The sequence below is a fragment of the Aegilops tauschii genome, chromosome 7 (assembly GCF_002575655.3).
Source record: "Aegilops tauschii subsp. strangulata cultivar AL8/78 chromosome 7, Aet v6.0, whole genome shotgun sequence".
NCBI classification, from domain to species: Eukaryota; Viridiplantae; Streptophyta; class Magnoliopsida; order Poales; family Poaceae; genus Aegilops; species Aegilops tauschii.
The window spans coordinates 316,035,433-316,050,144 of NC_053041.3; positions in this window are offsets into that span (position 1 = coordinate 316,035,433).

A 14,712-nucleotide genomic window follows, 5' to 3' on the forward strand; every position below is an offset into this window, starting at 1 on the left:
GAGATTTGATCTTCGACAGATTCGAGCCCATGTCAGGTGCGCCGCACGATCACAACGAGCATGACTTAGCTCTGTCGTCGGATGGTGTTTGGGAGATCCCACCTGCGACTACTCCAGCCCTCAATCCGGAACAAATTGCGCCATCTGAGGACGGGTGGATGGACCCCGCCACGGAGGCCGCACACTCAGTGGCGATAGAGCCGAATACTGACTTCACCTCCTACGAGACCCGTGTTGCCGAACCGTTGGATCCGTCCCCAGCCATGGGCTCCGAGCCGCCTACGTCCGCGCCTATCGAATCCGATTGGGCACCGATCATGGAGTTCACCTCCGCGGATATCTTTCAGCACTCGCCCTTTGGCGACGTGCTAAACTCGTTGAGGTCTCTCTCCCTGTCAGGAGACCCTTGGCCGAATTATGTTCGGCTAGAATGGGATGCGGAAGACGAAGACATTCGCTCCCCACCCACCACCCACTTGGTAGCCACTGTCGACGATTTAACCGATACGCTCGATTTTGGCTCCGAAGACATCGACGGTATGGACGACGATGCAGGAGACAAACAGGAACCACCGCCCATAGGGCGCTGGACAGCCACTTCATCACATGATATATACATGATGGATACACCCAAAGAAAACAATGATGAGGAACGGGAGGATGCAGCGAAGGATAACCCCCTCGAGAAGCAACCAAAGCAATGACGCAGACGCCGCTCCAAATCCCGCCTCTGCAAAAACAGCGATAACAGCGCAAGAAAGAATGAGACCCTGGTCGACTCCAAAGCAACAGAGCAGGACGAGCCAGCGGACGACGAACATAGTATGGAGCCACTGTCCGATCACGGCGACGCCAAGGGTAGAAATCATCAACCCATCTCCGGAGAGGAGAATAGTCCGGATGACGATGCACACATCATCCCGGAAAGGAACTTGGAACAAGAGAACCTCCACAGAAGGCTTATTGCCTCCGCAAGGAGTCTTAAGAAGCAGAAACAAAGGCTTAAGGCCGCGCAAAATACACTTATCAGTAGATGGAACAAAGTGCTGGACACTGCTGAAAAGTATGGTGGCAGTCGCCACACAAAGAGTTACCCAAAGCGCAAGCTGCTGCCTGAATTCGATGACGAGGCCTTAGAGCCCACACAGCCGAAAAACAAAACGGCCGACCGGTCGGATCGACCACCTCGTGGCTGCGATAGAGCGGCTAACGAGGCCGCACATAAGTCAGGACACGACTCACGTGAGGACTTGCATCAAAAAGCCAGCATGACCAGATCCATCTTCGGATCTAGGAAGCGCGCTCCAGCGCAGAATCAAAACCGAACACTACAACTGTCAGAATGCCATGATACATCCAAATACAGGGGTGCCGCACACCCCCTATGCTTCACCGATGAGGTACTGGATCATGAATTCCCAGAGGGATTCAAACCCATGAACATAGAGGCGTACGACGGAACAACAGATCCTGGGGTCTGGATTGAGGACTTTATCCTTCACATCCATATGGCTCGCGGAGACGACCTCCACGCCATCAAATATTTGCCCCTCAAGTTGAAAGGACCAGCTCGGCACTGGCTGGAGAGCCTCCCCGAAAATTCAATTGGAAGTTGGGAGGAGCTTGAGGATGCTTTTAGGGCTAACTTTCAAGGGACCTATGTCCGACCTCCGGACGCAGACGATTTAAGTCATATAATTCAACAGCCCGGAGAGTCAGCCCAAAAGCTTTGGAACAAATTTCTCACTAAGAAGAATCAAATCGTCGACTGCCCGGACGCCGAAGCCTTAGCAGCTTTCAAACACAGCGTCTGAGACGAATGGCTCGCCAGACACCTCGGCCAAGAAAAACCGAGGACAATGGCAGCCCTAACAAGCCTCATGACCCGCTTTTGCGCGGGCAAAGATAGCTGGCTGGCCCGTAGTAGCACCAGCGACCCAGGCACATCTGAAGTCAGGGATGGCAATGGAAAACCACGACGCAGTAAAAGTAAGCGTCGAAATAACAAAGACAGCCCAGACAACATGGCGGTAAATGCCGGATTTAGGGGCTCTCGACCCGGTCAGCGGAAAAAGCCTTTCAAAGGCAACAAAGATGGATCGTCCAGCCTAAACAAGATTCTAGACAAATTATGTCAGATTCATGGCACCTCCGATAAACCTGCAAATCACACCCACAGAGAATGCTGGGTCTTCAAGCAGGCCGGCAAGCTAAACGCCAAACACAAGGGGAGGGAGACACCAAGTGAAGACGAGGATGAACCTCGCTAGCAAAACACTGGGGGACAGAAAAAATTCCCACCAGATGTCAAAACAGTGAACATGATTCACGTAACAAAAAGAAGGAGCAAACATGCACTCCGAGACATATGCCCCGTAGAGCCCGTCACCCCTAAGTTCAACCCTTGGTCGGCCTGTCCAATCACTTTTGATCGCAGGGATCACCTGACAGGTATCCGGCACGGAGGATTGACTGCCTTGGTGCTAGACCCAATTATCGACGGATACCACCTCACCCAAGTCCTCATGGACGGCGGCAGTAGTCTTAATCTGATATATTAGGACACAGTCCGCAAAATGGGGATAGACCCGACAAGAATCAGCCAAAGTAATACTACCTTTAAAGGGGTAATACCAGGCCCAGAGGCCCGTTGTACGGGCTCTCTAGTACTAGAGGTTGTATACGGTTCTCCCGACAACTTCCGAAGTGAAAAGTTAACCTTCGACATCGCTCCATTCCGATGCGGCTATCAAGCACTACTCGGAAGAACAACTTTCGCTCGTTTCAATGCGGTACCGCATTACGCTTCTCTTAAGCTTAAGATGCCCGGTCCACGTGGCATCATCACAGTTAGCGGAAATATTGAGCGTTCCTTATGTGCGGAAGAACGTGTGGCGGCTTTAACAGCCAAACACTAAATGGCCTCTCCAACCATAATAAATGATCGGTCGTCAAGACCACGGACACGGCTAGACGAGTCCGGCGCACAACTAGCTGTAACAGCTTAGATAAACCTGAGATTGGTACGATGGATATACCCCCGTAGGCGGTACCAGGGGCTTCCCGCATGTAAAAAGGACTACAGTTCGGCTCGACCTTACTTATCTTGAATTTTAATGGTTTATTGAGAATAACCAATTTTTCGCACGACAACTTTCACCTAAGTTCTTCTCTTTTACAAATGATAATCGTGCTACACCCTTCCAGGATATGGCACAACGGAGACACAGGCGCAGACGTGCAGCAGGGCCCAGCTCAAAGGTTTCTTTTTTGATTAAGACCCTGTGTAAACATTTTTTACTGCCTCTTGTTGTTTCACATCCCCCGGACACTCAGCATAACCGAGAGGGATGCTGACGTTATTGGCATTTCGCCACGTCAGACTAATGCACGTACCTGGAAATTCAGGGTTCAAGGGCGTTACTCAGCCCAGTGTATGTTGTAAAGACCGAATACCTTAGGGAGTGTTTGGCGTCACGAGTTTGGCCTTATATGCATCAGCTCTGAATCATGTCTTTGGTCAAATGTTGGGTTTGCCCGGCTCCCGTGTTTTGCTACCTTACGTTCCGCTCTATTGGCTAAGGCGGCACCGGGAGAACTACTACGATTTTGCCCTGGTTCATCCGGACGAGCACCTCAGTAGAGAAAGCCGAAAACTGACTGTCATGATAAAGCGCGAGACTGGTCAACCACTCGATGACTCATCGGAATCTTTGGGATTCCTCCGCATTAACGAAGGCCCGTTTTTCCCGGTCATGTAGGTACGCGCACCGTATTCGGATAGACACGGAAACACCAGGGGCTATATAGTAGCCCCACTGTCAAACTCCTATGGTTAAGTGAAAGTGTTAAAGCAATATAGTCCGATTGCCTCGTTCACCGTGCTACCACCTCCTTAATGGACCAAGACGTTGGATCAAGTGTGAACACGTGCTTTCACGAACACCCCCGCATTATATGCATGGGGGCTGAAGCCGACGACTACAAACTTTCAGGTTATATATATATATATATATATATATATATATATATGTACACACACACATAAACGACCACACAGGAGGCATAATAATACTTTCAGGCAAAAGTATAAACAAAGCCTTTATAATTCAAATAACATTGTTCTTACAATTGGGATACATGTCACTAGAACATGATACTCTTCGAGCACTGAGCCTCTATTAAACGAGCGCCTTCTAGGACTTCTTCAAAATAGTGCTCGGCCGATACCCGGGCTACGGCCGAACTCTGGGTTGCAATAACGGTGGCCTCCATCTCTGCCCAGTATGTCTTGACACGGGCAAGAGCCATCCGCGCACCCTCTATGCACGCCGAGCTCTTCATAGTGTCGATATGCGGCACAGCACCAAGGAATCGTTGCACTAAGCCAAAATAACTATTCGGTCTTGCTCCTTCCGGCCAAAGATGATCCACAACAGACCTCATGGCAAGCCCGGACAACCTATGGAGCTCGGCCCACTCGGCCATTCGCTCATTTAACAGCAGCGGATGCACTGGAACATTGAACTGCGACCAGAACAACTTTTCCACTTCGTGATCTTTTTTATCTTTGAAAAACTCGGTCGCATCAGCAGCACTCGCTGCCAAATCCAAGTATGCGTCTGCAGAACTCCATAATTGATCAAGAAGGGCATATTTAAGATCTCCGAACTTCATCCACAACAAAAAGGGCTTCCCAGCCACGATATCTCCGGCTTGACATAGCTCATCCTTCGCCGCTCTGATTTTAGAGCGGGCTTCCTTGGCTGCTACCATGGCTTTCTCCAGGTCCGCCGTCTTCCTTTGGCTTTCCTTTTCAAGAAGCTCGTAACAGTCGGCGGCATCTTTCAACTCAACAGCCATCTTGGCTATTTTCTCTTTGCTCTGGCAATGCGCAGCCTGTTCGGCCCTCAGCTCTTCGACCGCCTTTAGAGCGGCCGCATCACTCTTCCTGGCTTGTTCCTTGGCTCGGGCAAGTTCCGCCCGAAGGGTCTCCACGGCGGCAGCTCCATCTGCAGTCACAACATATTAAAAATACTAGCATCATGCTCCTCTTAATATGTGTTGATCACCGGAGAAAATACATACCCTGTGCCTCGTCAAGCCACTTGTTTACAAGCACGATGTCGGCATCTGCTGCATCAAGTTGCCGCTTCAGTTCGGCAAACTCACCAGTCCGGCTAGCCACCGGACCCTCAGCCGCCTGCACATGAAAGCAGCACGGTTATTACCTGGGACTATGATCCTCTATTTGCCGCCTTTTTCAACAGCAACCAGAGTCTCAGGGGCTACTATCTGCATAGGGCACACCTAGCGTGTGTGGTACCGTCAAAAATATATATTACTTTGCATACCTCAAAACCTCTCAGCGGGCTCATAAAAGCTTCATGCAACCTGCTTTCGGCGGATGAAATCCTCTCAACCACCGTACCCATTAGCGTACGATGCACTTCTGAGATAGCCGCTTGCTCCAGAAGAATCATCAATACGTCCGGTCGCGCACCGGACAGCTCTGGACTTTTTCTGCTGCTCCCTTTAGGAGACGAATACTCTGGACTTCGGGAGGCCGAAGGATTACCTTCTGGCCTTGGCGGATCAGGAGAAATCCTCTGTGACGACACCTCTGGGTCGTCCGCCTCATGAGGCGGGGAGGCATGGGGAGGTGTTTCGCTCTCCAACATCTCCAGAAGAAGATCCCCCGAAGACGAACTCTGTCGAGAAGGGCTACGATCCGAACTACAAGACATACACCTCGGTTATTGTCCTCAGAAATAAAGCAGGATATGTTTACTATGGAGTACTTTTGTTTACTTACAGCTCGGTGGAGGGCTGACCCCCTTGCAGGCACTGTACGGTAAGGATACCCTCCGGGGTAGGGCCCCCTGACAAAGATTTCTTCCCTTGTTTGGAAACCATTGTTTCCAAGTCTTCAGAGGCGGCCCTCTTCCTTCCTTGAGGAGAGGGGATTTTAGATCCTTCTCCCCGGTTATCCTCCTTCACGGAGGCACTAATTCCCCCGGTTTGAATGAATAATGAGTGAGGCCCGCTTTCGGCTTGTTTATTCCTCCGTTTATCTTCCCCTGATGGTGCTTGATAAGGTGCGAGCTCAAGCATTCTGGCCAGTACTGGATCCGTTGAGCCTTCAGGAAGGGGGGCCGAACACCTGATCATCTTCGCCTTTTTTACCCAGTCCTGGTCAAAGAGCGACTTTTCAGAATGATGTCGTGATAAATAGAGAGACATCATGTTCGGCCGAAGAATTACTTACTTGGGTATCTGGACGATTGGAGCTCAGACCCGCATCCTCGGCGGTGTCCGGACACTTTATTTGTGATCTGAAGAACAATCTATACATCTCTTCGTGCGTCATGCCGAAGAAGTGCTGAATAGTTCGCGGTCCTTCCGGGTTGAACTCCCACATACGGAGAGGTCGACGTTTGCAAGGCAGGGCTCGACAAACTAACATGACTTGCATTACCTTGACAAGGCTAACATCCCTCTCGAGGAGATCCCGGATGCGGCTCTGCAATGTCGGCACATCATTTACTGGCCCCCAGTCCAGCCCCTTGTTGGCCCATGATGCCAGTAGTTGCGGGTGGGCCGAGCGGAAGGCAGGGGCGGCTACCCACTTAGTACCTCGGGGAGCTGTGATGTAAAACCACTCCCGTTGCCATAAGCTGGACGCCTCTGGGAAGGAACCCTTTGGCCATGGAGCATCGGCGCCTTTTCTTATTATGGCACCTCCACATTCTGTGTGCCGCCCATTAATCATCTTCGGCTCCACATTAAAGGTCTTGAGCCATAAGCCGAAGTGTGGGGTGACGTGGAGGAAGGCCTCACACAGGACGATGAACGACGAGATGTGAAGGATGGAATCCGGGGCCAGATCATGGAAATCGAGCCCGTAATAGAACATGAGCCGTCTAACAAAGGGATCTAAGCTAAAGGCTAGCCCTCGGAGGAAGTGGGAGACGAATGCGACACTCTCGTTGGGCTCGGGAGTGGGGATGACCTGTCCTCGAGCAGGCAGCCTGTGCGAGATTTCGGCGGTCAGATACCTGGCTTCTCTTAGCTTCTTGATGTCCTCCTCTGTGACGGAGGAGGGCATCCACCGACCGTGAAGGTTGGATCCGGACATGATTGAAGGTCCGAAGCGCCTAGCCTGAGCCTTGGGTGTTGGAACTCGAGGTGGGGGACGGATTTGATTGAGCGCGAGAAGAAAGGGACAGGCCTTGGCCCCTTTATAAAGAGGGTGAATATCAAGCGTCCTCCGCCTGGCCGTTTGGAACTTGCCTAAAATCGAGGAGTCATACTACAGGCATGACTGGGTTACCCATACTCGTATTGATGAGAATCCCGTAATGAGGGGAACACGATCTCTGCTTCGACAAGACGTGCCAATAAAACTGCCTCGCGAAACGTGCAGTGGCAGGCTGGGAGAAACGGTTCGAATAATGACCAGACCGTGGTGTGATGTCACGTTATGAAAAATTGTCAGCAGATTAGATTTGTGGAAATATTGTTCTCTCTATGGTGGTATGTGGAATTTGTTTTGCGGAGCCGGACACTATCCTTGTGTTCAAAATCTTCTATGGAATATTCGGAGGAGGAACCCGCCTTGCAATGCCGAAGACAATCTGCGCGCCGGACTCATCGTCATTGAAGCCTGGTTCAGGGGCTACTGAGGGAGTCCTAGATTAGGGGGTCCTCAGTCAGCCGGACTATATCCTTTAGCCGGACTGTTGGACTATGAAGATACCATATTGAAGACTCTGTCCCGTGTCCGGATGGGACTCTCCTTAGCGTGGAAGGCAAGCTTGGCAATACGGATATGTAGATCTCCTCCCTTGTAACCGACTCTGTGTAACCCTAGCCCCCTCCGGTGTCTATATAAACCGGAGGGTTTAGTCCGTAGGACAACAACAATCATACCATAGGCTAGCTTCTAGGGTTTAGCCTCTACGATCTCGTGGTAGATCAACTCTTGTAATACTCATATCATCAAGATCAATCAAGCAGGAAGTAGGGTATTACCTCCATCGAGAGGGCCCGAACCTGGGTAAACATTGTGTCCCCGCCTCCTGTTACCATCCGCCTTAGACGCACAGTTTGGGACCCCCTACCCGAGATCCGCCAGTTTTGACACCGACAAGGGGCACTCGGGTGGCTGCGGGTGCGCCACTATGACCCAGTTGGGTCAAGTTATTTTTACAGGGCGGACATTGTCGAGTTGATTTAGGGCCGGGGTCCAGCTCTAAAACTTTAGTGAACACATGTTAAGCAATGCTCAAAGGCCTAAAAGTATGCCGCTTATCTACACTGTACGTTAATAATAGATACCAACTTAAATTCCTATATACTGGTAATTTACTCTAAAACTACGGTAGTAGATGCTCGTAATTAATTAAACAAACATGCATGCAACACACACACACACACACTAACTACTACTACTCACATGCTGGGCAGACATAATCATTCTCTTTGTCGTTCTTGTCGGCGGCACCCACCGTGGTTGGATATCTGCCCATCTCTCCTCAGTGTCGCGGTAGCTACCGCCGCGATCCTGGCAGGTGGAGGCATCGGGGCATGCTGGCCACACGCCGTCATTCTCCTTCCCGGTCTTGTCAAGAACACCCCACCGTTCTTGGTTCTCCGTTGAGCTCTCCTCAGCAGTGCGTGTGTCCTCTTCTTTCTTGCGGCGGCGGGACTCTATTTTCTTGAGTGCCTTTTGCCTTTTCCGCTCCCTCTGTGCGGCTTTGGCCGCTTCTGCTCTACCGCCCATTCAGACTTGGCAGCTTCAAATTCTGCCCACGTAGGGGTGAGGTCACGAGCGGCGATGAACTCGGCACAGCGGGATGCCATCGCTTCCTTACCATTTTCTGTGTGGTCGTGGGCGGCGAGGAACTCGGCGCAGCGGGATACCATCGCTTCGTTACCGGTTAGTGTGCGGCGCGGTCGCATGAACGACGCTTGGAGAGAGTTCTCGGGTGGAGTAGCCGGACAAACTTATAGTGCATTAGTTTGTCAAGAGCTCAAGGATAGACGATGAAGGAAATTTTGATTCCCCTTCAATCCTGGTCATTTATTAATGTTATCGCACACGGTTAATTTCCGTAGCCTCTGGAAACTATGTGCGCTGACCCTATTGTGGGTTGCTTTCTGATTGGCCGCCACCCCAGCCATGCGAATCGCGCACATGTATCGTGATCGAATGACATTCCACGTCCCTATCATCACACCCGTGTAGCTGTATCTAGGATTTGATGTTTCTACGCTACTACCTTCATCATGGTTTATTTGTCCCTTCACAATTTGTTCTAAGTTTGACTTTAGATTTATCTAACAAAATGTTGCATGTAACTACAAATAATATCACTATAAACTATGTTTAAATACAAATCCACCGAAATCATTTTTGATGACATGCATTATTATTTCTTAGTTCAATCTATTGTCTAAGTTTGGCAAAAAATACTAAGTGGGCCAATAAATCAGGATGCTGGTAGTAAATTCTACAAAATGCACATAATGGCCCAAATATGGTAAATGAACCCGAAAAAGTTCCAAATTTGAACACGGTGCTTTGCAGGGTGTATGTTTATTGTAGAAAAGAAGTCAACTGCCACATTAATTTAGTACTTTTGCAAATTACAAAAACAATATACCACCACACAAGTGTCTGGCCGCCTTGGCCCACCGAAACCCCTTCCCTCCCTCGTGCGCGCTTCCCACCTGAAACAGTCAGCGCTGCTCCAGAACATCAATGCCGCATTCACACCCGACGCGACCTCTCATTGGCGCCGGCATTGCAGCAGCACGATGGCCGAGAGAGCGCCACCGGCGCGGCATCCTGGTGCAAGCAACTGCTCCGCATTAACGACACCACGGCCATCCATCCATTCGCCGCCCACATTAATGACAAGAGCTGCCGATGAACCTACTCCGGCGCCAGTCGTCCATCTGTCTGCGGCGGCTCATTGCCATTCACCCACTATATTAACTTCAGCCCCGTCCATAGCCACAGACCCACAGTCATTATCCTCCGGTCCCTTCCTTTTGTCGGCACCACTCCAACCATGGCCTCCTTGCTTTGCAAAGCTCTTTGGGACGTACAGTCATCGGAGCAGACGAAGGACATCGCTAGCTCCACTCTGGGCGCGTTACAAAGCTCTCTTGTACGTACTGTCGCAGGAGCAAACAAAGGACATCATTGGCTGCCCCCGGCCGCCCTTCACCGCCACGACCACGAAGCCGGCACGTGTGCGCGGGCGCAACCGGCAGCAAGGAAGAGTAGTGCATGGTAGGTCACTACCACTCTGGTCCCAGGAAGGCCACCGCTCCTCTCCTCCATCGATGCTAAGCTTGGTGGGATAAACATCAGCGGCCGATTAGTAGTTTGATGGCGATGTGGAGGCAGAAATCTTCAGAACCTTGTGCTCTGGAGGAGGAGGTTATGTAGGAAGAAATGGACAGAGCCGAGGTGGATGAGGAGGTGGGGAAGGCCATAGCCGAAGTATCAGTTCTCGGGGCTCATGGCCGGACAAGGTGGCCGGGCACCGGTGATCATTTAGATTAGGTTTAGAGTAGGTTTTAGCACGGTTTGTGCAAAAAATGTAATGAATTTCGTCTAGGTTATATGAAAAGTTTTCGAAATGTAATGAATTTCATCTGGTTAATATGAAAAATGTAATGAATTTCGTCTGGTTTATAGGAAAGCCATCATGCTATAATCCCTAACAGTGCTCCATTATTTTGCAGGGAACAGTTATCCCTCGATCAAAATTAGATCCGTCATGTTTCGCACTCCTCCCTCGTAAGAGTGTAGACGCTTGCTTACATAAAAATGGAACAGTGGAGATGCTCTACCATGCTGTTCATGTCTCATCAATCCACAGGAGGCGTCATGAGCAATCTTCCAATCATCACCTTGTTTCAAAAAATCTTCAAGTCATCAAGTCAAGAAACAAAAATCTTCAAGTCGCCAAGTCCAGTAAACAAAATCTTCAAGTCATCGGACGAAGGAACCATCATGACTTCGTTGAATCCGCTTCTTCAACAAAACTTATTGTACCAGCAATACTGCTACCACACGCGAAGACTGGACGACACTGTAGCACATCATATCACTCAAACCCACTAGGCCAAACTTGCCCGCCTAACGTGCGGGAAAGCCCCGCCCTCGTCATTTTGTTCGGGATTCCTATCGATCGATTGCACGTGCAAGTGAAAGAAAAGAGTAGAAATTGTTACACTTTGCAAGTTCAAAAGGAAGGTGGCACACTTAAAGCACATCTGTCATGTTCGCATCGCACCCCCGACAGTCCGTCTGGCACGCCGCTCACCAAAGGAGACACACATTTGTCTTGCATTTTCACTGACATGTGGGACTGCAATTGAATAAACCGACGATAGCCGAAATCTAATCGCCCGCCGAGAGTCAGCTGAGAAGAGAGAGGCGGGGAGGGAGAAGAGATCGGCCGCCCGCCGTGCATGGACTCCAAGAAATATGGACGGATGCAGGAGTTTTTTTGCGGGTTGCCGTTGGAGATGCCCTAATGTGAATGTATCCGTGAACCAACTCTTTAATTTTGATGTGGATGTTGAACTTGGAATGCATCGCGTCCGTACATTAATCTATAATTTTGGACTATTGTCTGATCGATCTCTAAGCCGAGTAGTACTACTATGAACTACTCCCTCGGTCCATGAAAAACTGTATTGATTGACTAATGTATAATTCAGAAAATTTTCCAATGCACTTAGCCTTTAATATAATCGGTATTGATTGACTAATGTAGCTTTGTGCTCTAGCTATAGGCTGCATGTCTATCCTTAATTACAGCATGCAACAACCTTCATTTAATCTTCTTCTCACAATGGTCGCATGCACAAATAAATCTACTACTTTTGGTTGTTAATTATGCCATGGAGTTCCGCTTCCTCTTGGTCAATGTGTAAATCTCTATATGTACAGTCTTTCACGGATGGAGGGAGTTGTGCACATGCCAAGTTCACTGGGCTGCCGTGTTTCACACTCCTCCATCGTAAGAGTGGAGACAATATCTTTCATCAAACATAAAAAATGAATACAGTACTAAAAGAGCACTGACATTATACCGCCCGGTTTCCTTGCTCGTCCGCGATATCGAAAAGAATACTTTCATTCGCCACATGTGGGACGTCAACCATTTTGGTCCACTTGCCATGCACCAAAATTAGAGTGCATCACACGGCAATGCAGGGGAGACTCATCCCGGTCGTAGCGTCATAGTAATAAATGACTAATAAGCCGTCAAATCACAGGCCCGGCTTTTCCCACTGTTAGTTGCTCGGACGGAGCAACCATCATGACTTCGTTGAATCCGCTTCTTCAAACAAAAACTTACTATACCAGCAATCCTGCTACCACATGCGAAGACTGGATGCCACTGTAGCATGTCATATCACTCAAACCCACTAGGCCAAACTAGCCCGTCTAACGCCAATGTTCTTGGATTTGTACGTCTCTATACTGATATGATTTTGTTGACGACTAGAAAGAAATGGAGGGCCTTTCTCTTTCTCTAGATCTCTCTCCATGCCACAACCCCTCTCTAGCACACATACGCACTCTGTGTAGCCACTCAGAAAGTACGATGTCACTACACATTCATGCTTCCAGCAAAAAAATTACACATTCACGCATGTTACAAGTACGTGCCAATTTTGTCCGAACGCTGGCTATTATTGTGAATGTATCCGTGAACCAACTTTTTGAGTTTGATGTGAATTAATGTATAATTGTGGACTATTTTCTGATCGATCGCTAAGCCTACAACTTTAGGAGCTTGGGCTATTGTGTGATCGACGACCAGACCTATAAGTGTACCACGGGCTCATCAGCCCCAACGTTTCTCCTTGGTGAGTGTTTGCAAGTACTATAGTAGCTCGCACAGTGTCGTGGGGAGGCACGATCACCTATGGGGCAGGGTTGCCCCTCTGAGGTTTGGTGAGGGGATGATCACATTGCACAAAGAGTGGAAATAGCAGGACAACTCTCTTTTACCCAGGTTCCGGGCGCTTTGCAGTGTAAAACCCTAGTCGTACTATGGTGGATTTCACTGGAGGAACACGAAGGTGTGGAGTGCTCAAACCCGGCAAGTGTGCCTCGGGGAGAGTAGCTACGCGTGTACAAGTGTTGAGGGATCAAACATTCGAACCCTTTGCTAGGTTCCCTCGGGCCTCCAGTTATATATTAAGGGGAGTCCACAATGGCAAAATAGTCACTGGTATGATTAGATAGCTAACAGTGTTATCATACCTAACTCTGGCAGTTAGGACAAAGCGCATTAAATGCAGTGCTTGGTGTCATGCTGAGGTTGAAGCCCGACAAGCCTGTCGCGCCGGTTATCCATCTTCTTCTTATTAGCGTGACACGCCATCTGGAGGGGTGTCAATAAAGTTAATCCCTTCTCTAGCACGTTGCCACATACCTGACAAGATCCACCTAGCCACTTGAGAGCTCGACACCGTGATATGTCTCCATCATATCTACTTTTCGAAACTCTTTTTCCCTTGTTTTGGACTCTAGTTTGCATGATTTGAATGAAACTAACCCGGACTGACGCTGTTTTCAGCAGAATTGCCTTGGTGTTATTTTTGTGCAGAAATAGAAGTTCTCGGAATGACCTAAAAATTTACAAAGAATATTTTTGGAATGTATAAAAAATATTGGTGAAGGAATCAACCAAAGGGGGTCCACCCATTGGCCACAAGCCTAGGAGGCGCCCCCTGGGGCACGCCCAGGTGGCTTGTGGATCCCCTGGACCTCCTCCGACCCTAATGCCAACGATGTATATTCACATCCGGAGAGAAAAATCAGAGAGAAGGATTCATTGCGTTTTACGATACGGAGCCGCCGCCGCCTCCCGTTCTTCATCGGGAGTGCTGATCTGGAGTCCGTCCGGGGCTCCGGAGATGGGGATTCATCACCATCATCATCACCAACCTTCCTCCATCACCAATTTCATGATGCTCAGCACCGTGCATGAGTAATTCCAGCGTAGGCTTGTTGGGCGGTGATGGGTTGGATGAGATTTATCATGTAATCGAGTTAGTTTTGTTAGGGTTTGATACCTAGTATCCACTATGTTCTAAGATTGATGTTGCTATGACTTTGCTATGCTTAATGCTTATCACTAGGGCCCAAGTGCAATGGTTTCAGATCTGAACCTATTATGTTTTCATGAATATATTTGTGTTCTTGATCCTATCTTGCAAGTTGTAGACACCTATTATGAGTTATGATCTGCATACCCCAAGGTGACAATAATTGGGATTCTTTCCGGTGATTACCGTAGTTTGAGGATTTCATGTATTCACTAAGTGCTAATGCTTTGGTCCGATTCTCTATTAAAAGGAGTCCTTAATATCCCTTAGTTTCCATTAGGACCCCGCTGCCACGGGAGGGTAGGATAAAAGATGTCATGCAAGTTCTTTTCCATAAGAACGTATGACTATATATGGAATACATGTCTACTTTGCATTGATGAATTGGAGCTAGTTCTGTGTCACCCTAGGTTATGACTGCTACATGATGAATATCATCCGACACAATTATCATTTCCGATCCATTGCCTACAAGCTTTTCACATATTGATCATTGCTAAGTTACTTCCGTTGCTACTGCTATCATAATCACTACAAACTGCTACTTTTACTTTTGCCACC